This window comes from Chiloscyllium plagiosum, unplaced genomic scaffold (assembly GCF_037043375.1).
Source record: "Chiloscyllium plagiosum isolate Xiang-an unplaced genomic scaffold, Cpla_swu_hap1 HiC_scaffold_43, whole genome shotgun sequence".
NCBI classification, from domain to species: Eukaryota; Metazoa; Chordata; class Chondrichthyes; order Orectolobiformes; family Hemiscylliidae; genus Chiloscyllium; species Chiloscyllium plagiosum.
This window is the reverse complement of record NW_028270181.1, coordinates 32,734,083-32,758,768: the sequence shown is the minus strand read 5'-3', so window position 1 is coordinate 32,758,768 and position 24,686 is coordinate 32,734,083. Positions and strand designations below refer to the sequence as shown.

The window sequence follows — 24,686 nt, the reverse complement described above, 5'->3', positions numbered from 1 at the left end:
GTCTTTATAAACCTACCTCTTTCCTGTTCTACTATTTCCTTATGCAGCTTGATGTTTGATAATGCTTCCTGTGAAGAGACTGAGGATACAAGCTGTTTGTGAACTGAACCACAATGATTTTGTTCCAGGTCAGTCTTCATCATTTTAAAGACTGTGCCCAAGCTGCAGTTGTCATTTTGACTGACTGTTGTTACTTCCTGTTAGCATTTGATTGGCTGAAACCCCTGGCAGACGGCTGAGGGGGCGGAGGTTCAGTCCTCATGACTACTAAAGACAGTCTGTTACACTGTCCCATGTTTGCAACTTGCCGTATTCCGAAGAGGTAGTGACTGTGCTGAATAGTGGCAAGTGTGGGGCAAGAACATTGGACATAGAAAGAAGACCACAGGATTCTTTCTACATAGTGAACAGATACAAACATGAGACACCATGGAGTTTACAACATAGAAATAGGCCCTTCAGCCCACTATCTCTATTGACAACATCAAACTGCACAAATCCCATTTACCTGAACTTGGTCCATAGCCTATTCTGCCCTTGCATTTTAAATGCTCGTCCAGATGCTTCTTAAATGTTGTCAGAGTATCTGCCTCCACTATTCTCTCAGGCAGTATGTTCCATATTTCTACCACCTCTCAGTGAAAAATAAATTTTCTCAGATCTCATTTAAACAACTTACTCACCTTAAACTTGAACCCTCTGATCTACCACGGGGAAAGAGATTCTCATGATTTACTTTGTCTGTCTCTGTCATAATTTTGTATTCCTCAATCAGATTCCCTCCTCTGCTCCAGGGGAAACAAACCCAGCCCACACAGTCTCTCCTCACAAGTGAGACTTCTCATCCCAGGCGACATCCTGGTGAATCTCCTTTGTGCCGTCTCCAGGCAATCACATCCTTTCGACAGTGTGGCGATCAGAACTGCACAGCATTCCAGCTGCAGCCCCACCAATTGTTTTACAGCTTATAATTTTGTCATTTCCTGCCATATCCGAAATAGAATTCCTGGCTGTTTCTTTACTCTTGGTTATGTTACTTGATTTTGAAACTGCCCTCTTCCACCATTTGCTGGTTTAAAGTTTACCACCTCTGTTTACCCTTTTCTCCAGGACATTAGTCCCAGGTAAGTTCAGGTGGATCCCTCCCAATGATATTGTGGGTTTAAGGTAAAAGGGGTAAGTTGAAAGGAGATGTGAAAGGCAGGTTTTTACACAGAGGGTGGCCAGTGCCTGGAATGCATTGCCAGAGAAGGTGGGGGAGGCAGATGTAACAACAACATTTCAGAGGCATCTTGATCGATACATGAAGAGGCAGGAATACAGACAGGAGACGCAAAAGGCTTTAAGTTTTGAAAGCCATCATGTGTTAGAGCAGCCTTTCTGGGCCAATGGGCGTACTCCTGTGCTGAACTGTACTTTGTGTAGTTCCTGTCCGAATACTGATGCAAGTGCCCCACAAAATTGAATCCATCTTCCCAACATTGCTGCTTTAGCCACGCATACACTTCCCCAATTTCCTTATCTCTTTACCAATTCCTGCAGGGATGAGAGACACTGATTCTAGGGAGGAAAGGGTTAACACCTACAGCTGAGGAATAGCTACTGAGCACGTTTGCAAGGAGCGACGTCACAGTGAAACTGAGGCTCGAGTCTGTGAGCTTCATAGAACCACAGAAAATAGGAGCAGACCATTTGTCACCACGACCCTACTCTACCATTCAACATGATCATAGCTGGTCATTCAACTCTGTCGTCTGTGCTCACTTTCTCCTTGGACCTTTTGATCCCTTTAGTTCAAGGAACTTCTAAGATATCCTCTCTTACCTCATCTTGTAAATAGTTGTGTTAACAAAGATAGTTAATGCTCAGACATAAGTGTTGCCACATGGCTGCAGTGGTGACCAGACCCAAGGAACCGGGGCCAAATGGAAATGCGTGGATGAGGAAGGAAGGAGAACTCAGAAAAGGCAGATTGTGGTCAGCATCATTCTGGCCCCCATAGGTAGGAGCTTGAACCAATCAGTATCTTAGAGGGCCATGAGGGCTCAGAGAGAGGCGGATCATGTCACAACCTCAATACCGAACATTAAGGACAGACCACGGCTTTCTATAGATGGCCCAACATTAGGGGACACCATGGAGCATCCCTTTGCTGAAATAAGTTAATGGGAGGAGGAGTTTCACAAAGCTAACCAAAGAAAGGCAGCAACTACAGCTGCAGTTAGCTGCAGTTTAGTAGGCTGGACACAGGAATAACACCTGACCCTAGTTCAATCACCAATGAAAGCAAACAAAGCTTAAAATAATTAGACATCTTCCACTATATCCACACCACCCGGATTATAGTCTTTGAATAAGATCTTCAAATGTGTGCAAAATTACATCTCACAGAGTCAGAAATATTGAAGGTGGGATGGAAGTTGCAGGGGCTGAGGCCAATTGTACACATCGCATGTTGATAATGATGCACAAAGAAAATCGAGATGAACTTGACAGACTTAGTGAAGAAGTTCAAACCTCAGGAGTGGTGCAGCAAGAGGTGTGTCAACAACTACAAGGAGCTAATCAAGTGGAGTGTACATTTTGAATGCCAAGATGGCCAACACCCTCTCAGTAGGTGTTGATGACGCTGGTTACTCTTGACACTTGCTCCAAATCAGCAACAAGGTCGTGATGGGTTGCAGTCATCTATAAGGGGACACCTCTGGCTACAATAAAGGAAGGTCTGGACAGTAGTAGGGCTGAAGGAGAGAAGCTCAATCCCAGATCAGGTTTGGTATCAGGAGAGTGGAAAAAGGCTTACAACAGCTAGGATGGAAACCCAGGGAAAGGGGGTAAAGGTGATCAAGAAAACCAAAGTCAGGAAACAATCACTGAAAGAACCAGGAGCCAGGAATTAAAAAGTTGGAAGGTGTAAAAGTCTGAAGCCAAAAGATCCTTTCAGAGCTGTGAAGTGTCTGCACAAAGCTGAACTACCAATAAAATGATCTCTGCCCAACAATCAGGTTCACTCTCAGTTGAGAGTATTTTTAATGAGTACACCAGCAAAACACAAAAGATGCTAACTTTCATCTGAAGTTAGCATTTGTTAAATCCCAATGGTCTCATTGTAGTAAAGGTTAGCATTTTACTTGGTCTCTTTGCACATTTTGTGATACCCAGCAGGAGAGTTAATGTAGTTCACAGCCCTAATAAAAAACCCAAGAAAACAAACGCCTCACCTCCAAAGTGGATGAAGCCTGGGTTGAGAATTCTGTGCTTGGAGAGCTGAAAGCTGCTTTAAAAACTTCAAAATTGACCATCAAAAGGAACTCACAAATGTTACAAATAACGAAGAGTTGGAGAGGTCCAATTGCCTCAAAACAACTTGAAGTGGAATCTTAGCTTGGAGCAGTAAAAAGAGAAATCAATCTATATACACCACATCAACCGCTTTACCCTCATCAACCAAACAGGTATATATGGATTTTAGTAAGGCGTTTGATAAGGTTCCCCATGGTAGGCTATTCCACAAAATAGAGGCATGGGATGGAGGGTGATTTAGTGGTTTGGATCAGAAATTGGCTAGCTGAAAGAAGACAGAGGCTGGTGGTTGATGGGAAGTATTCATCCAGGAGTTCAGTTACTAGTGGTGTACCATAAGAATCTGTTTGGGGCCACTACTGTTTGTCATTTTCATAAATGATCTGGATGAGGGCGTAGAAGGATGGGTTAGTAAGGTCGGTGGAGTTGTGGATAGTGACAAAGGATGTTGTGTGTTATAGAGGGACATAGATAAGCTGCAGAGCTGGACTGAAAGGTGGCAAATGGAGTTTAATGCGGAAAAGTGTGAGGTGATTCACTTTGGAAGGAGTAACAGGAATAAAGTGTACTGGGCTAATGGTAAGATTCTTGGTAGTATAGATGAGCAGAGAGATCTCGGTGTCCATGTACATAGATCTTTAAAAGTTGCCACCCAGGTTGACAGGGTTGTTAAGAAAGCAGATGGTGTGTTAGCTTTTATTAGTAGAGGGATTGAGTTTCGGAACCATGAGGTCATGCTGCAGCTGGACAAAGCTCTGGTGCGGCTGCACTTGGAGTATTGTATACAGTTCTGGTCACCACATTATAGGAAGGATGTGGAAGCTTTGGAAAGGATTCAGAGGAGATATACTAGGATGTTGTCTGGTATGGAGGGAAGGTCTTACGAGGAAAGGCTGAGGGACCTGAGGCTGTTTTCGTTAGAGAGAGGAAGGTTGAGAGATGACTTAATTGAGACATAAGATAATCAAGGGTTAGCTAGTGTGGACAGTGATACCCTTTTCCCTCGGATGATGACGACTAGCACAAGGGGATATAGCTTTAAATTGAAGGGTGATACATATAGGACAGGTGTCAGAGGTAGTTTCTTTACTCAGATAGTAGGGGTGTGGAACGCACTACCTGCAACAGTAGTAGACTCACCAACTTTAAGGGCATTTAAATGGTCACTGGATAGGCATATGGATGAGAATGGAATAATGTAGGTTAGATGGGCTCCAGATTGGTTTTACAGGTTGGCGTAACATTGAGGGCCGAAGGCCTGTACTATGCTGTATTGTTCTATGTTCTATGTTCTAAACCATAGAGACTGAAACACAAAAGGTAACAGCAGATTTCCAAAAGTCCTAGAATGAATACAAAACATTCAGAGCTCCAAGATGTCTGCATATTACTATTGGAGGACATCATTCTTCTAAGGTCAACCTTGAGGAACCTTTCAGTTGGAAGGGTATATTTTGAAAGAGAACTTTGCAGGAGGAGATCAGAAGAAGGAAGCCCTTATTAGGGAGGCAGATTACCTGCAGAATAAGGATAAACGTTTGGAAAGGGCTGAGATATGCAAGAAACGAAACCAATTTGCTCTGCTGTCTGCACAATGCCACAGAAACTGATAGATCCTGATCCAAAAACATATTTCCTTACTGGCAATGATGAACTGCTACTATCTGAGGAAGTTCTGGAAAGTTCTCATCCACAGAGAAGCTCCTGTTCCATTCCACCCGTGCTCACTTTCACAGCCAAAATTAAGAGAACCCATGTAACCAACACATCCTCTGAGAGACGAGAGAATGCAATTTGTGTTCAATGCCTCAAGCCATGGATTGGCTGGGGTAGTGCATGATGGCATTTAGATTACACCCTTCAGCTAAACAAAGCCTTGGTTAGACCACACCAGAGGTCACTGTCGCTGTGAGCAAATCTGCTCAGGATCACAATATTGGTCTTGGAAGGAAACTGGACAGCAAATGGAGATGGTCACAAACCCAAAACATTAACTCTGAGATCTCTGCACAGATGTTGTCAGACCTGCTGAGCCTTTCCAGCAATCTGTTTTTCTTTCCAGTTATATGACCACTTCCATCTGAAGCACAAAGACAGCAGATACATGGAAACACTACCACCTGCAAGTTCCTCACCATCCTGACTTGGAAATATATCAGTGTCGCTGGATCAAAATCCCAGAATTCCCTTCCTAACACCATTGTGGGTCAACCCACAGCAAGTTAACTACAACAGTTCAAGAAGGCAGCTCACCACCACCTTCTCAAGGGCAACTAGGGATGGACAATAAACACTGGTCCAACCAGTGATGTCCACATAAACTTTAGGAACCACATAACATATGGCTGGATGGGTGAAGAGGCCTGTGGCCTGATGATGGATTAATTCGGCCGTGAAGTGCTGAGCAGCAGCTGAGTGAAGCTTGAACAAGGAGGAAATCCCCCAGGTTACCAGCAACAGGATGTGGATTCTGATCAAGCAGGAGTTTCCTATTGTTTGGCTGCACCCTACTTAGCCTATACCTTTCACAACAAGCACACAGGAAATGGTTTCACCAGAGACAGATTCACCTTCAGAAATAAAATCCTAACATCAGCAATTTTTACCTGCATTTTATATCAAACTCCGTTTATGTCATACTGAGCCATAAAGACGAGCTGAGCTCAACAGTGATCTTAACCACGTTCCAGGCAGTAAAACTACCCCTCCTTGGGACGGAGAGACTTGCCATGTCCCCACCTTCTGCCAGAGTATTGCTATCCTGATGGATGTGGCTGTGACGCAGTACTTGTGTAGTTGGATATTTTGAAAGTCTGGAGACTGTTTAGTTACCACCTCCGCATGTGAAAGCAAGACTAAGATATGGGGGAGTTTTATCAAAAACTCTGTTCTTATAAACCTCCTGGTTGTTCCAGGAAAAGTGTTGAGAGCAATTGTCCCATTTGATACAAACGTGAAATTTATTTTGTAATATTTGCCTACACCCCCTCACCTACGTGTGTGAAAGTGATATCAGGGAAAGCAAATTCTACTCAGTCAGCTCACTGTTAAAGCCAAGTCATTCTGTGGAACTTCTCCCCAGCCCCTGGGTGTGTTGGCATTGGGCTGCACCACGGTGAAATCTCCCAGGGGGTGGAAGGTGAATTTTTTCTGTTTTCTTCTGGGTTTGGCTGAGGTGAGGATAAAGTCTTGCCTTCAGGAGAAGGGCCCATAACTGTTCCACAGAACCTGGCCACCCACATCAGCAACATCATGCTGAAAGCTCCTGTCATACTCAGTTCCATTGTTTCAGAAACTTCCCCCAGCAAACCCAGATTCACCTCACTTCCCACCAAGACTCCATTAAAATCATAATACCCCAATGATAGCCCTAAAGTCAGACCTCACTCTCTAAGACCCCCTTCAACTCAAGACACAACCCCATGATGTCCCTCAATTCAGAATTCCTTTCAGGACCCCCCACCACCACCACCAAACTCAGAAACAATGACAGTGCCACCCGAAGACCCCACTAAGACACTCTTCCTCCTCCCCTAGGCCAATACAGAGTAGATGCTCAGCACATAACCACTGCATTTAACATCATTTACTCCCAAACAGCCTTTGTGGGAATGTGGGAACATATGAACAGGAGCAGCAGTAGCCCATTTGGCCCATTAAGCCTACTCTGTCATTCAACTAGATCAGGGTTGATCCTTTCGCTGTGTACGGTTTTCCTGCATTAGTCTCATATGCCTTCATGTTATTAATCTCCAGAAACCTATTGATTTATATCTTAAACATTCTAAACCCTCTGAGATAACGATTTACGATTGTTCGAGTGAAGGAATTCCTCTTCATCTATGTCTTCTCAGATGCTCCTTATAACTTATATTCCCACCCAGTTTGATGTCATCAGCAATTTTGGAAATAATACCAACATCCAATGTATGGTTACAAATGGTTGTAAACCAAACACTACCACTGACTAGTAACAGCCTGCCATCCTGAAAACTCTGATAGAGCTGATAAATTTAATTCTGAGCTGTCCCTGTCCTGGGAGTATTTGATGGAGACAGCACAAAGGGAGCCTTACTTTCAGTTCCAATGAGCAGAGGTATCTTTACTTTCCAGTTTTAAAGAGTAGAGGTAGTTTTACTAAGTATCTAACAACATGCAGTACTTGCACTGGACTGTTTGATGGAGACAATTAAACTTTTCGTTTAAAGGTGTAGAGGTATCTAAGTCTGTGCAGTCGCTATCCCATTGAAGTGTTTTATTGGTGCACTGTAGAGTGAGCTTTATTTTCACTTGTAAAGAGTAGAGGTTGTATTACGCTGCATCTAACCCCAAGGGAGCTTTAATTTCAGTTTAAAAGAGTAAAAGGTATTTTACTTTTGTATGCAAGAGTAGAGAAAGCTTTACTTTGTATCTTACCTTGTGCTAGCCCTGTCCTAGGAATTTTGTTGGGGATAGTTAAGAAAGCTTGACTTTCTATTTACTTTTAGTTGAAAGGAGTAACAAGAGTTTTACTCTATATCTAATCTTGTGCTGTTCCTGACCTGGGACTGTTTGATGGGAACTGGGTTGAGGCAGCTTTACTTTCACTTTAAAAGAGCAGAGGAAGCTTCACGTTGTGTTTAAGAGTTGAAGGAATTTTGCTGCCTGGGAATGTTTGTAGACAGAGAAAGCTTTGAGACCCAGGTTACAACCTTAATAATCATTAATGCCATAAAAGAAAAAGGAAGAAAAGATCACTTGTATTTCATAATCAGGAGAAGTTACAATTCCAAGAAGTTTAGTATTTTTTGATTATTGAGTTGCTGTTTTAAGATGGACTGCAGTCGGAGTTAATGCAGCTGTAATGGTCAAGAGGAGCAGCAGCTGCTACCTCTTCGACGCTCTTCCCTGTGTGTCAGTAATTCAATAGATCAAACTGAACAGCTCCAAGTTACAGACCACACGGGACAACTGATTCCATACTTTCACGGTTCATATTCATGGAAGCGATTATTTTACTAACTGATTAATTCAATTCTGAGGAACTAGGGGACTTTCCCCAACTGTTTACTTAACAAAAGATGCAAATAGGAGCCATTCCCACCAGTTTTAACCAATACAGCAAACAGGGAGAAGATTGGGAAGTGGAGGGGGTATTTCCAGTCATCAGTGGCGACTGAAAGTTTAAAGATTTGATTGCTCATCATGTTGAGCTTACTGGATAACAATTTGGAAATTAGACTGAACGCTCAATCTAAAACAGATTCTATTGGTTAGAATCATTCCTCCTGTTGAGAGGCCATATGTATGCCTACAAGACCATAAAATGTAGGAGTAAAAGCAGAGCATTCAGCCCATTGAGGCTGCTCTACCATTCAACAGAATAACGGCTGATCTGATCATCTTCAACTCCACTTATCTACTTTTCCCCTTAGCCCTTGATTTCCTTACTGATTAGAAATCTATCTTTCTCAACTTAGAATATATTTAGTCAAAACAGCCTTCCACAGCTACACAACCCTCAGGGAAGAAATTTATCCTCATCTCGGTCTTAAATGTGCAGCCTTTTATTCTGAGATAATGCCCTCTGCTCCTAAACTCTCACCCCAGAGGAAACATCTCGACTGCAGCTACCCCGTCAAATCCCGAAAAATCCTGTACATTTCAATAAGGTCACCTCTCACTCTTCTAAACTTCACTGAATACAACACAACCCACTTGAACCTCTCCTCATAAGACAGTTCCTCCATACCCATGACCAGCCTATTGAATCTTCTCTGGATTGTCTCCAATGCCAGTACATCTTTCCTTTGATAAGCTGTAGTCTGACTTGTGCCTTATATCATTTTCGCAAAACCGCCTATTGTTACTGGCCATGCCTCTGGACATCCCCAGAAAATTCTTATTGCTCATGCACGCTTTGTGATACACTCTGCCAGTAACAAACATGGCCATGCTCAAATAAGCACAATAAATATGAATGAATGGGATGGAATGACATCACTGCAGTACTGGTATGAATATGGTCCGTGTGCAGTTTGCACGTGCTTACTGAGGTCGTTTTGGGAGTATCAGCAGACTCAACATTATAAAGACAAAATAAAGTAGATGCTGGAAATCTAAAACAAATACAGAGAATATAGGAGAAACACTCTCTCCACAGATGCTGCTGAGTTTCTCCAGCACTCTGTATTTGCATCCCATTTTTGTACTCCATTCCCTTTTGAAATAAAGGCCAATGTTTCATTTGCCTTCCTGATTACTCGCTGAAGTGGAAATGTGCTTTCTATGACTCATTGCATGATCCCCTCTCAATAATGTCACTCAGAACAGGGATAAGCATTCAACCCATCAAACCTGTTCCATTTTTAATTAGATCATGCTGACCTGTATCTTAATTAATCTCTCCAACTTGCTCTTGTAATCTTGCACAACAAAACTTAGTTCATCTAGTTTACAGTTTTGAAAAGATTCCGGGAATCAACAGAGTATTCCAGACTCCTAAACTGCCTTCTGTGAAGAAAAACTGTAAGATATTATTACAAATGGCCAAGCTCAAATTTTAAGTTGATACCTCCCTGCTCTGGAAAACCCCATCGGGGAAATCATTTCCATCCACCATGTCAACTCATTTACTCATCTTTAACAGCTCCACTCAATCATGTATATTCAATAAAATAGAAACCCCAACATTCAACATTCTGCATCCTCAGTAACAGAAACTCAAAAGCTATCTCATCTGTTAAAATGCAACATTCTCTGATAGCACCATCTTGTCACATTTCTTTTCAGGCAAAGATATATTAACACAACCTTTCTCAGAGCTGTTTCCTATCTATCTTGCATCGATTAGATTAGACTAGATTCCCTACAGTGTAGAAACAGGCCCTTTGGCCCAACAGGTCCACATCAACCCTCCGAAGAGTAATCCATCCAGACCCATTCCCCTGCCCTAAATTTACCCCTGACTAATGCACCTATCACTATGGGCAATTTAGTATGGCCAATTCACCTGACCTGCACATCTTTGGATTGTGGGAGGAAACTGGAGCTCCCGGAGGAAACACACGCAGACACGGGGAGAACGTGCAAACTCTACACAGACAGACAGTCGCCTGAAGCGGAAATCGAACTCAGGTACCAGTGTTGACCACTGAGCCACCGTACCGCCCCATTGTCAACCATGTTCAACAAGATGCCAGCATCAATCTCAACCAATGCCACCCTGTTTCAGAACAATAACCCAAAAACACAGAACCAAACAAAAACCAAACTGGAATATCTACGATGCTCCATTCACAAAGTCATAAAGTGTCAGAGTGCCCTACATCCAATGATACACTTGAATTTTATTCATTGTTGTTGGAAATGCAGCAGCCACTTAGCCCACAAGTGATTACTGTCATACCCAGCAACGTGGTGAAAACAAGATCATCCTTTCTCAGCATGTTGGTTGAGGGATAGATATTGGCCAGGCACTAGAATAAACACCCCCTGAATTACTTATTTCCAGAAGTGCACCACACAATCTTGTCAGTCCAACTGAGAGAGCAAATCGGGTCTTAGAGTAATGTCTCATCCAAAAGACACAACTTCCAACAGTGAAACATTCCTTCAGTACTGCAGTGAAATGTCAATCTCAGGTTTCAGGGGTGGGATCTTTAATTGTCTGACTCTGGATGGCAAAGTGCCAGAGACACAAGCAACAATAAGATGAAACATACCCAATGTAGTACCATCCAATATTTGCCTTTTGCTGAGTGGAGTGTGTCATGTCAGAGGGTAGGATCATGTTGGTGAGGTGGGGATATGCATGAACAAAATCAGATTGGGCACCTAGCATTGACCTGAGCACCAGAAATGACAATGGCAAACACAGCCCTTTCGACCTGCAAAGTTCTCCCTCGTAACATTTGGGGACTAGTGCTGAAAATTAAGGAGAGCTGTCCCACAATCTAGTCAAACACAGAGCTGACATAGTGGAATCATGCCTTACATCACCAGACATCACCATTACCATCTCTGGCTATGTCCTATGCCATTGGCAGAACAGACAGAGCAGAGGTGGCGGCATAGTGGTATACAGTCAGGAGAGAGTTGCCTTGGGAGTTGTCAACATTGACTTCAGACACCATCACATCTCAGAGCATCTGGCCAAGCAATGGCCTGAAATCTCCTACTAACTCCACATTGAACACCATTTGGAGGAAGCAGTGAGGATAGCAAGGACATAGAATGTACTCTAGGTGGGAGAACTTAATGTCCATCACTAATTGTGGCTTGCAGTGTCACCACTAACCATGCCTGGTAAGTCCTAAAGGACATTGCTGCTAGGCTGGGTCTGCAGGAACCAAGAGGGCAAAATCTTCTTGACCTCATCCGTCTGCCTGCCACAGATACATGGATTAGATTAGATTACTTACAGTATGGAAACAGGCCCTTCGGCCCAACAAGTCCACACCGACCCACCGAAGCACAACCCACCCAGACCCATTCCCCTACATTTACCCCTTTACCTAACACTACGGGCAATTTAGCGTGGCCAATTCACCTGACCTGCACATCTTTGGATTGTGGGAGGAAACCGGAGCACCTGGAGGAAACCCACGCAGACACGGGGAGAATGTGCAAACTCCACACAGTCAGTCACCTGAGGTGGGAATTAAACCCGGGTCTCTGGCACTGTGAGGCAGCAGTGCTAACCACTGTGCCGCCCTACCACTGTGCCGCCAATACATCTATCTATGACAGTATTGTAAGAGTGACCAACACACAGTCCTTGTGGAATGAAGTTCCGCCTTCACATTCCTCTTTTGTATTATCAAGCCAGGGATAGTACAGGAGGGCATGCAGGAGCAGGACAAGGCATACCTAAAAATAAGATGTCGCCATGGTGAAGCTACCAAACTACTTGTATGCCAAACAGCACAAAGCAGCAAGTAGATAGACAGAGCTGAGCAACCCCACAACCAATGGATCCGGTCTAAGCTCTGCAGTCCTGCCACATCCAGTCGTGAATGATGATGGACAATCAACTGGAGGATGAGGGTCCACAAATATCCCCATCCTCAATGGTGGAAGAGCCCAAAACTTCAGTGCAAAAGATAAAGCCGACACAGCAATCTTTAGCCAGAGTGCTAAATTCATCTCGGCCTCACAGATGCCAGTCTTTAAACAGTTTGATTCACACACGTGACATCAAGAAAGGTTGGAGGCACTGGATACTGCAAAGACTATGGGCTATGATAACAGGCACTGAAGACTTGTGCAATAGAACGTGCTGTGCCCTTAGCCAGTACAGCTACAATTGGCATCTTTCTGACAATGTGAAAATTGTCCAGGTATGTTCTGTACACAAAAACAGGACAAATCCAACACGGACAATTATTGCCCAACAGAATCACAGAATCCCTCCAGTGTGAAAGCAGCCATTCAATCCTTTGAATCCACACCAATCCTCCAAAGAGCATCCCATCTAGACCCAGCCTCGACCCTATCCCTGTAACCTTGTATTTCCCATGGCTAATCCACCTAACTTACACATCCCTGGAAACTATGGGCAATTTAGCAGGCCTATCCACCTAAGTTGCAAATCTTTGGACTGGGGGAGGAAACCCACACAGATACGGGGAGAATGTACAAACTCCACACAGTCACCTGAGGGTGGAATCGAACCAGGGTCCCTGATGTTGTGAGGCAGCAGTGCTAACCACTGAGTTATCGTGCACAAGTCATCAGTGATCATGCTGCATTAACCTGAGCACTGATGCCCAGACTGGGTTCAGCCAAGGCCACGTAGCTCCTGACCTTATTGCAACCTTGAAACACAACATGGATAAAACAACTGAATTCCAGAGATGAGTTGAGAGTGACCATTCTTAATGTCAAGGCTATATTTGACTGAGTGTGGCATCGAGGAGTACGAGCAAAAATTGAGTCAATGGGAATCAGGTAGGAAACCCTCTGCTGATGTGGCACAAAGGATGTGGTTATGGGGGTCAGTCATCTCAACTCCAGGACAGCTCTGCAGGAGATCCTTAGGGTAGCTTTCTAGGGCTAACCATCTTCAGCTATCTCATCAATGATTTTCACATGGAGATATTCAGACCCATTTGTGACACCTCAGATACAGCCAGCATCCATAAGCAGCAAGACCTTGACAACATCCAGGATTGGGTTAATAAATGACGAGCAACATATGTGCCACACAAGTGCCAGGCAAAAACCATTTCCAACAAGACAGAATTTATTCAGTAGTGCTGCTACCACTAAATCCATGACTACCCACATCTTCAGGGAGTTTACAATTGAGTAGAGACTAAAATGGATTAGCAATATATATATACAAATCAAAATAATACTATAAACTGGAAATAAGAACAGAAATTGATTAAGAAACCCAGAAGGTCAAGCAGCATCAATGAAAGGGAGATATGCAGTTAATGTTTAGAGTCCAATATGACTCTTCCTCTATAGCATATAATACGGTGGCAACAAAATTGGGTCATACGCTGGGAATTCTACAGAACATAATTCATCTCCCAACTCTCCAAAGCCTGTCCACCATCTACAATGCACAAGGCAGGAATATGAAGAAATACTACAGCTCCAACAACACTCAAGAAGCTTTGATACTATCCAGAACAAGACTATTCATTTGACTGGCACCACATCCACAACCATTCACTCCCTTCACCACTAATGCTCAGGAGCAACTGTGTGAACTATCTACAAGATGTGTTGCTGAAACTCCCCATGGCTCCTGAAATAGGACCTTTCAAAACTCGTGACCACTACAATCGTGAAGGGGAGTGGCAGCACATGGGAACACCACTACCTGCAAGATCCCCTCCAAGACACTCACCATCCTGTCGTTCCTTCACCGTCGCTGGGTCAAAAACCTGGAATTCCCTCTCTAAGGGCATTGTGGGTCAGCACATGGACTGCAGCAGTTTAAGATCACAGCCCACCAACACCTTCTTGTGGAAAGTTTGGGATGAGTAATAACTTCTGGCCCTACCAGAAATGTTCATATGCCCTTGCACATTTTTTTGAAAAAGCAGATGTAGAGTTGGTGAAAATGGATGGGTGAATTTCTATACAAGGGTGGGATCATGAGCTGAGCGTGCATATACCTGATACATGGCTTGTGTCGTTTGGATGAATCCACCCTTATTGCCCAAGGGCTGTTCCAGGTGAAGAGGTCAAGAATTTCCCTCCAAGCTGAAGGAGATTTTTTTAAACTTCCTTCTTCTCAGGGTGTTGAAGTTTTGCCAATAAGATGTGATAGAATGACACATTACTAATTTGGAATATTGCAGAAGACCAAATCTAACTTTCAGAAGAATCAGTTCTGATCATGAATTAGGAAGCTGGTGTGGTTTATATATATCAAGTGACATGACATTTAATTGTGTATTCAACGGTGAGGATATGATGTTAAAAACAACAACTTATCCACCATTTCAGACACCTAACCTTCAGTTCCCAAAAACTCCCAGGACAGGGACAGCATGGAATCGGATAGAGAGTAATGAGTAAAGTCCTCTCTACACTGTCCCCATCAAACATCCCCAGGACAGGTACAGCACGTAGTTAGACACAGCATGAAGCTTCCTCTACACTTAAACAGGAAATAAACAAAAAGTAAAGCCTACTTCACACTATCCCCATCAAACAGTCTCGGGGTCTGGACAGCACTGGGATAGGGACAGAGGGTGGCATGGCGACTCAGTGGTTAGCACTGTTGCCTCACAGTGCCAGGGACCTGCATTTGTATCTGCCTTTGAGCAACTGTGTGGAGTGTGCACATTCTCCCAGTGTGTCTGCATGGGTTTCTTCCAGGTGCTCCAGTTTCCTCCTGCAGTCCAAAGATACACAGGTTAGGTGGATTGGCCATGCTAAATTGTCCCTAGTGTCTAGAGATGTGCAGTTTAGATGGATTAGCCATGGGAAATGTGGATTACAAGGATAAGGCAGGGTAGTGGGTCTGAGTGAGATGCTCTTTGGAGGGTTGGTGTTGACTTGGTGGGCCAAATGGCCTACTTCCATGCTGTAGGATTAAAGCTTCCTCTAGTCTTTTAAACTGAAAGTAAAACCCTCTTTCCTCTGGCCCAAACACTTCCAGGATAGGGACAGCATGGGGTTAGATACAGAGTAAAGCTTCCCCTACTTGCTGTTTGAGCAACCATCTGCCAATAAGATAATCAAAGCTGGTTGTTCAATCTATGGCTCAACACCAGCCACTTGATCATGTGCCCACTCTATCCTTCGTGGATCTGGTCATGATATTCAATGCATTCTTCCCAGATACTGAATTCCTGCCGAATAAGAGCCTTCCCTGATTCTTCTCTTGTTTTGAGGTGCCCTATCAAATGTCCTCCCACCCTAGACATAAGTGAGGACTGCAGATGCTGGAGATTAGAGTTAAGTGTGTGGTGCTGGAAAAGCACAGCAGGTCAGGCAGCATCCAAGGAGCAGGAGAGTCGATGTTTTGGGCAAAGGCACCACATTCTTGACTCTTGTTCTCTTACCCCACTCTGCTCTCACTGAAAAGACTTCATGCTTCTCCAGGCAGAGAGAAAAATCTACACTTATATGATAGGGAAGTCCCTAAGTGTTTTTATTAAAACCATCAAATTAAGTATTTCTGAAATGGAGTGCTATATTGCTAGTGTACACATAGGAGACTGTATAAACAGCAATATGAAAATGAATCGATCATCCATTTTGCTCAAGGAGTAAATATTTATCAAACTGCCTGGTGCTCCATCACAATGGTGTTACTGGACTATTTATACCCACAATAAAATGACAGTTTAACCTCTCATCTGAATGATGGTATTCCCACAGTTCTGGGATGACACAGTCAGGTTCCTGGAGTTAAACTTGAACTTACAAGCCCTGATTCAGGCCTGAAAGCGTTATCCATTGAGCCACCGCTAAGTCACTGTCACAGGCACCATGTTAATGAATCTCTTGAACAACCTCTCTGTGACCCCCAACATCTTCCTTCAAGTGCAGCTCAATACAGTATCTCCTAACTGCAATGTAACAAAATGGTTTATATTGGTTTACCATGATCTGTACACAATTGTATTCTACAGCCCTATTCCAAATCCCCCTAATTCCATTTACATTTCAATCCAACAGTTTCATCAATATATCCTCTGGATTCCTCAGCTCAGTGGAATTTTATTGCTCAGTCTATATTTTCTGCATTTATTCATTAAAAGCCAATAGATTCTTTAGAACATGGACATTAAAACACCCTGAACAGCTGCAATGCTGTTATTTGACTTTATTTCCAAACAGTGCAAAGTCCTATTTGTTCTTCTGGTCATTATTTGTGCCAGGGAGTGTGCTTTCAATAAATTATATTCTTCTGAATCTCTAAATCCTCATGCCTACCATTTTCACAAATCACATCATATCCGCGCTTATTATTGTAATCTTGGGCAACTATTGCTTTGCGTCGAAAAGTGTGGTGCTGGAAAAACACAGCCGGTCAGGCAGTATCCAAGGAGCAAGAGAATTGATATTTCGGGCATAAGCCCTTCATCAGGAATGAATGCTTCTCAGATGCTGCCGGACTGGCTGTGCTTTTCCAGCACCACACTCTTCGACTCTGAACTCCATCATCTGCCGTCCTCACTTTCTCTCAACTATTTCTTGGCTCCTTGTTAATGCTCTTTCAAATGCTGGGACCACGGCTGCATTCTATCAATCCCAGATTGTCATCTTCATCTCACCTCTATATCTAGTTTCCCTCCCCATCTTGTGAGATGACTTTTCTTTCCACACAATACGTGTAAAACATTCTCAATTACCTTCTGAAAATCCACATACACATCAGATGTGAATCAACAACAATTTCACCTCAGCGATTATCATGATACCTTTACGTCAGCTGTCCCTCATAAGCCTTGATGCCTAAATTCTGCTCACACAAAAATCTGCATTCACACAGTGCCTTAAACATGGTTAGGACTATTAGATTAAATCTCACACTTAGCCACATCAGGAGAGATTGGGTCAGAATTAGGTAGATTTAGATAGGTTTGGTTGAGACTAGATATGACTTTTGGAGAAGGGAAATGTATAGTGATCTAGAGAGGAAATTCCAGAGTTTTCATATTTCAAGCAGCCAAGGGCATGACACCAGTGCTGGAGAGATTAAAGTCAGGAGGTGCAAGAGGCCAGAATTGAAGAGCCATGGTAAATTGCCCATAGTGTTCAGGGGGTATGTAGGTTAGGTGCATTAGTCAGAGGAAAAAAAGAGTGAATGGGTCCGGGTGGGTTACTCTTCAGAGGGTTGGTGTGGACTTGTTGGACCGAAGAGTAGGGATTCCACACTGTAGGGGTTCCATGATTTAATAACAAAGGGATTTTGAGAGTTGTACACCTGGAGGAGGTTAGAGATAGGGAAGGGTGAGGATACGGTGAGATTTGAACACAAAGGTGTGAATTTTGAAATCAGAACATTGTTGAAGCAGGAGGCAGTGTCAATCAGGGCAGGATACAAAGCAGAGTTTTAATTCTGGACAAATTTATGAAAGGTTGAAAGATTGTAATCAAAATATTTCCATTTTGCTCAGCGGTATAAACTGGAGGCACTTGTACCTTAGCAGGCTTGAATCAACAGGTGATGTGCAGTACCCCAAACTCGATATTTGTCAGCTAGGTTCACTGCGTGCAAGAACAAAACCTCAGGACCCAGGAACATTAACCTAAATACATTTGATAAGTTTACCATAGTCATCATCCCACAGAATTGGATACAATACATCAGTCAGATGCATAAATCATGTCCAAAATACTGAGTTTCTCTATCAAAAGATATTAGAAACTAGAAGGATAAGGTGTTTGTCAGGAAATGACACCAATTCTAGGAGGAATGAAAGGGCAATGTTACATTTGCATTGTGCCTTTCACAATCCCAGAATGTCCCAAGTAAGTATTGTATGTATGAATTGTGGTAGCCAATGAGTAATTAGCACAGTTTTGTGTCAGCAATTCAGTATTGTTGAATTTCCTTCAAATGTAGAAGCTGCCATTAATCAGAATTAATGACCAAAGCAAGATTAGTGGCTGGCAGACTATTTGACAATAGAGGCCAGCATAACAAAGTATAGTTGTCTCTTTGTCAAATACTTGTCTGCTGGAAAGCAGGGAGTGAAAGACCAATCCCTGGTGGTGGGATTTGTCAACTATAGTCACCTTAGTAGTGTTGAGACTGAGTGGATCTAATGTGAGGTAAAAACAATGGCTGCAGATGCTGGAAACCAGATTTTTGGATTAGTGGTGCTGGAAGAGCACAGCGGTTCAGGCAGCATCCGAGGAGCAGCAAAATCGACGTTTCGGGCAAAAGCCCTTCATCAGGAATAAAGGCAGAGAGCCTGAAGCATGGAGAGATAAGCTAGAGAAGGGTGGGGGTGGGAAGAAAGTAGCATGGAGTACAATAGGTGAGTGGGGGAGGCGATGAAGGTGATAGGTCAGGGAGGAGGGTGGAGTTGGATAGGTGGAAAAGAAGATAGGCAGGTAGGACAAGTCATGGGGACAGTGCTGAGCTGGAAATTTGGAACTAGGGTGAGGTGGGGGAAGGAGAAATGAGGAAACTGTTGAAGTCCACATTGAAGTGTTCCGAGGCAGAAGATGAGGCGTTCTTCCTCCAGGCGTCTGGTGGTGAGGGAGTGGCGGTGAAGGAGGCCCAGGACCTCCATGTCCTCGGCAGAGTGGGAGGGGGAATTGAAATGTTGGGCCACAAGGCAGTGTGGTTGATTGGTGCAGGTGTCCCGGAGATGTTTCCTAAAGCGCTCTGCTAGGAGGCGTCCAGTCTCCCCAATGTAGAGGAGACCGCATCGGGAGCAACGGATGCAATAAATGATATTGGTGGATGTGCAGGTAAATCTTTGATGGATGTGGAAGGCTCCTTTAGGGCCTTGGATGGAGGTGAGGGCGCAGGTTTTGCAATTCCTGCGGTGGCAGGGGAAGGTGCCAGGATGGGAGGGTGGGTTGTAGGGGGGCGTGGACCTGACCAGGTAGTCACGGAGGGAATGGTCTTTGCGGAAGGCGGAAAGGGGTGGGGAGGGAAATATATCCCTGGTGGTGGGGTCTTTTTGGAGGTGGCGGAAATGTCGGCGGATGATTTGGTTTATGTGCAGGTTGGTAGGGTGGAAGGTGAACACCAGGGGCGTTCTGTCCTTGTTACGGTTGGAGGGGTGGGGTCTGAGGGCGGAGGTGCGGGATGTGGACGAGATGCATTGGAGGGCATCTTTAACCACGTGGGAAGGGAAATTGCAGTCTCTAAAGAAGGAGGCCATCTGGTGTGTTCTGTGGTAGAACTGATCCTCCTGTGAGCAGATACAGCGGAGGCAGAGGAATTGGGAATACGGGATGGCATTTTTGCAAGAGGTAGGGTGGGAAGAGGTGTGATCCAGGTAGCTGTGGGAGTCGGTGAGTTTGTAGAAAATGTCAGTGTCAAGTCGGTCGTCACTGATGGAGATGGAGAGGTCCAGGAAGGGGAGGGAGGTGTCAGAGATGGTCCAGGTAAATTTAAGGTCAGGGTGGAATGTGTTAGTGAAGTTGATGAATTGCTCAACCTCCTCGCGGGTGCATGAGGTGGCGCCAATGCAGTCATCACAGCTTGGGATTCAAAGCTGGGACCTTCCTGGCCTTTATGACTCAATTCCACATTGCAACAATGGGGGAAGCCCAACAAGAGACTAGCCGACATATTACTGCATGCGCAGCCTGGGTGAAATACATTCAGCAACTTAAGATGGCATGCGATTTAAGCTAAGGATGATTGTATAAAGCAATGATAGTATCCATACCTCTGCACCAGAAGGCCCAGGTTCAGGCCCCAACAGAGGTGTGCCATAACATATGCAAGGAAGCTGTTAGCATAGGTCCTTGTGGTACAGTGTTTATATCCCTACCGCTGGACTAGGGCTCTCTGGAATCACAAGTCCCACCTGCTCCAGAGATGTGCTATGGCATCTCTGAATAAAGTTAAAAATCTTTAACTATCTGTACTCTAGTCCAACACCGGCATCTCCAAATCATCTCTGAATAGATTGATTTAAAATATCGAAATACCGAGCCACGGTCCTGACATTGAAGTCATTTCAGTGCATAGCTGTGTCGGGCAGTGAAAGGTTTGGTCCTTTCTGAAGAGACTGATCCCTCCCACCACCTCACCACCGTCTGGTATCACAACGATGCCCCCAACAATATTCCCAAATTACCACCTATTAGGAGGACGATGGGTTGGCACTTCCTTTCCCACTCTGCAGCTTCAGGTGGCATCCAGCTGAGATCTGGGTTGAATTCAAACCCAACCTCAGTGATCCAGCTGAGATCAGTGCTCAAAAACGGCTCCTGAATGAACACTAGACTGTCTCCGGGAATCACGCTTTTGACCCAGTTGTCTAACTGTGGCAGGGGGCTGGTCTCTGAAGCAGAAACAATACCCGCAGGGACTCCCTCACCCACCTACCGCGAAGTATGTGCGAGCTGCCTCCAGCCCTGCCACCTGGCACAGCAGCCTGGCTCCAAACCCTACCTGATGGGGCTTCAGAGTTCAGTCATCCGGCTCCAGCTGCTCCTTACTCCACCCTGGCTCCTCTCCACTTGGATTCTTCCGCTGTACCTCCTGTGGGTTTCGTTTCTAATGATTCTCTGTCGCTGACCTTACTTTTCAGCAGAGTTGTGTGTCCGGTCTCAGTCTCTCTCTGTGTCTTCTGTGTGCGTATGCCCTGCACTCTCCTCTGGTCCCTCCCTCTGGAAATCCCCTGTGTGCTTATGTCCTGTCTTACTCTTTCCTGTTCGCTTATCCCCGTCTCTCTTTCCCTCTCTCTGTCCTGTTCTTGGATCCTGCTCTGTCTCAGTGACCCTCTGGGTGTATTGTCTTCTCTCCGTGTTCTGTCCCCTGGGTGTGTGTATTCTGTCCTCTGTCTATCTCCCTCTGTTCTGTCTCTTGCTGCTACTCTCTCTTTCTCCCTCTGTGTGTGTGTCTGTGATACCCTATTATCTATCTGGTTACCGTTCACTGTGTGAATATGTCCCTCTGTTTATTTTCTGTGTCCTAGTCTTTCTCTGATTATTGCCTGGGGGATGTTTTATTTTCTCTCTGTGTCTCACTCCCTCCCTCTGGAAATCCCCTATTTCGTGTCGATTACCAGCGCGTGTTGGGGCTTCGGGGGATTTCCCACGACGTCATCACCCGGACATCCATGCCCATTGGCGGGCCGCCGGATGCCGCTCTCTGATTGGCCTCTGTTGCTGATGTGTATCGAAATTCCCGGCCAATGGCTGTGGCTGCTGCTTTAAAGGGGCACCGCAGTATCTAGTCTGACCTCCTTTTCCTCATGTCTAGGAGGGTCCTCGCAGGCCGGGGGGGGGTAACAGATCTCTCGGTGTCCTGGCTCCTCTCTGCACAGACACAGACACAGACACAGACTGTTTGAATCTGCTCTGCTGTTTGTGGTTTTTGCTCACTTCAAGAAGGGTTACACCCGAAACATCGACTTCTCCACCTCCTGATGCTGCCTGACTTGCGGTGTTCTCCCAGCCTCCTGCCTGTCTACTTCCCAGTTGCGAGCATTTTTAAGAAGGTAGTTTTCTAGCTGTAAAGCGCTTTGTGGGGTGCCCCTGTGAAAGGCGGCATATAAAAGTGTAATGCCTTGCTTTTCACGTGCATCGGGAGTACCTATACGTTTCATTTTGTTCCTAGTGTGGCGAGGTGGCTAAAAAAGAGAAGAATGGGAGACGGGAAGAAAGTGGGTTGTACAGAGGAACAATTCCAGGGGTAGTAATAGTTACAGCCGTACAGCATGGAAACAGAGCTTTCAATCCAACTCATCCGTGTTGATCAGATATCCGAAATTAATCTAGACCCATTTGCCAGTACTTGGCCCAAATCCCTCTAAACTTTTCCTATTCATATACCCATCCAGGTGCCTTTGAAATGTTGTAATTACACCAACTTCCAACACTTCCTCTGGCAGTTTGTTCCACACATGCACCATCCTCTTGGTGAAAAACTTGACCCTTAAGGTATCTCTCACCTTAAATCTATGCCCTCTAGTTTCAGACCCCCCAGAAAAAGACCTTGGCTATTCACCCAACATGCCTCCTTGTGATTTTTTTTTTTTAAACCTCTGAGGTCACCCCCTCAGCCTCTGACGCTCCCAGGGAAAACAGCCCCAGACTATTCAGCCACTCCCTATAGCTCAAGTCCTCCAACCCTGGTATCATCTTTGTAAGCCTTTCCTGAACCCTTTCAAGTTTCACAACATCCTTCCTGTAGCAGGGAGACTAGAACTGAATGTGGCATTCCAAAAATGGCCTAACCAATGTCCTGCACAGCTGCAATATCACCTCCCAACTCCTACACTCAGTGCACTGACCAATAAAGGCAAGCATACCAAATGCCTCCTTCACTATCTATCTGGGACTACGTAAGGAACTATGAACCTGCACTCCAAGGTCTTTTTGTTCAGCAACACTGTCCTGTTTTGTCTTTCCAAAATGCAGCACCTTACATTTATCTAAATTAAACTCCATCTGTCATTCTTCAGACCATTGGCCCATTTGATCAAGGTCCCGTTGTAATCTGAGGTAACCTTGTTTGCTGTCCACTACACCTCCAATTTTGGTGTCATCTGCAAACTTGCTTTGTCTAAGTTTTTGAAATGCCTTATATAACTTGAGTCTACACATTAAACTCAGCTCACACTTGAAAGGGCAGGTATGTGGGAAAACAGCTTGATTTTACTTCCAAATATAGTGGTAAGGAAAAACCAGGGAACTATAGACTGGTGAGCCTGACATTGGGTGATGGACAAGTTAGAACATAGAACAGTACAGGCCTTTTGGCCCACAATGTTGTGCCAAGCATTTATTTAATCTAAGATCATCCTAATCTACACACCCCTCAATTTATTGCCATCCATGTGTTTGTCCAGCTGTCGCTTAAATGTCCCTAATGTCTCTGACTGCTACCAGCACTAGCAGTGCATTCCACGCATCCACCATGCTCTGCAAAAAGAACCTATCTCTGACATCTGCCCTATACCTTCCTCCAATCACCTTAAAATTATAATGTTGTGACAGTCATTTCTGCCCTGGGGAAAAGTCTCTGGCTCTATCTATGCCTCTCATGACCTTGTACACATCTATCAAGTCACCTCTCTTCTTTCTCTCCAATGTAAAAAGCCTGAGCTCACTCAACCTCTCTTTGTAAGACATGCCCTCCAATTCAGGCAACATCCTGGTAAATGTCCTCTGTACCCTCTCTGAAGCATCTACGTCCTTTCTATAATGAGGTGGCCAGAACTGGACACAATATTCCAAGTGTGGTCTAATCAGGGCTTTATACAGCTGCAGCAAAACCTTGTGGCTCTTAAACTCAATCCCCCTGTTAATGAAAGCTAACACACCATACACCACCTTAACAACCCTATCAACTTGGGTGACAACTTTGAAGGATCCATGTCCATGGACCTATTGTGTGAAAAGCTGAGCCATTTTGGTAATGTGATTTGAAAGAAGTTCTAGGGCCTACATATCAAAGAATGGAAACCAACATATCCCATTATAAAAGATGAAAGTTTTAATCTAAGATTGTTAACTGTATCACATCTCCATGACACTGGACTCTTTTGGCTATAAATTCTGAGAGCATGATCTTAATCTCCACAACCACCTGATGAAGGAGCGACACTCCAAAAGCCAGTGCTTCCAAATAAACCTGTTGGATTATAATCTAGTGTTGCGTGATTTTTAACTTTGTCCACCCCAGCCCAACACCAGCACCTCCAAGTCATGCCTTCCTGCCAAGGCTTTCTCATGTCCCCTCCTAGCTCTCCTCAGTCTATTTCTGAGTTCTTTCCTAGCTGCCCTGTAATTCTCTAAAGCCAGATCCTTGCTTCCTTAAAGTTAAGTAAGCTTCCTTCTTCCTCTTAGTGAGAAGCCCCTCTTCTCTTGTTATCCAAGGTTCCTTCACCTTACCATTCCTTATCTGTCTCAGTGGGAAAGATTATCCAACACTCACAACCAGTGGTCCTTAAACAGCCTCCACGTTTCTGTTGTGCCTTTTCTGCAGAACAATTGTTTCCAATTTATAATCCACAGCTCCTGTCTGATAGCAGTATAATTTCCCCTCTCCCAATTAAACACCTTCCCATACTATCTGTTCCTACAATGCTGTGTTAAAGGTGAGGCAGTTGTGGTCATTGTCACTGAAATGCTCTCCCACTGAGAGATCTGACACCTGGCCTGGCTCATTGCCTACCACCGAATCCAATATGGCCTCCCCCTAGTGGGCCTGTCTACATATTGGGTCTGGAATTCTTCCTGGACACACCTGTCAAAATTGGCTCCATTCAGACCATCTACAC

At 44.5% G+C, this 24,686-nt stretch overlaps 2 protein-coding genes across 3 annotated transcripts in view; one reads left to right on the top strand and one right to left on the bottom strand.

Moving 5' to 3' along the window:
- Positions 1-21,459, bottom strand: part of LOC122541742 (nuclear factor NF-kappa-B p100 subunit-like) — a 63,385-nt gene extending 41,926 nt beyond the window's left edge. Inside the window, exon 1 of one of the 2 annotated variants that reach the window (XM_043678638.2) lies at positions 20,849-21,459. The gene's annotated coding sequence lies outside the window, so the exon portion shown is untranslated. Of the gene's footprint in view, positions 1-16; positions 123-20,848 lie in introns of those variants that run through there. The other variant, XM_043678639.2, reaches the window with a different exon arrangement.
- A 242-nt stretch (positions 21,460-21,701) lies between these two features.
- The window catches only part of lrrc20 (leucine rich repeat containing 20), a 74,643-nt gene continuing 71,658 nt past the window's right edge, over positions 21,702-24,686 (top strand). The window contains exon 1 of the mRNA XM_043678642.2: positions 21,702-21,899. The gene's annotated coding sequence lies outside the window, so the exon portion shown is untranslated. The remainder of the gene's footprint in view (positions 21,900-24,686) is intronic.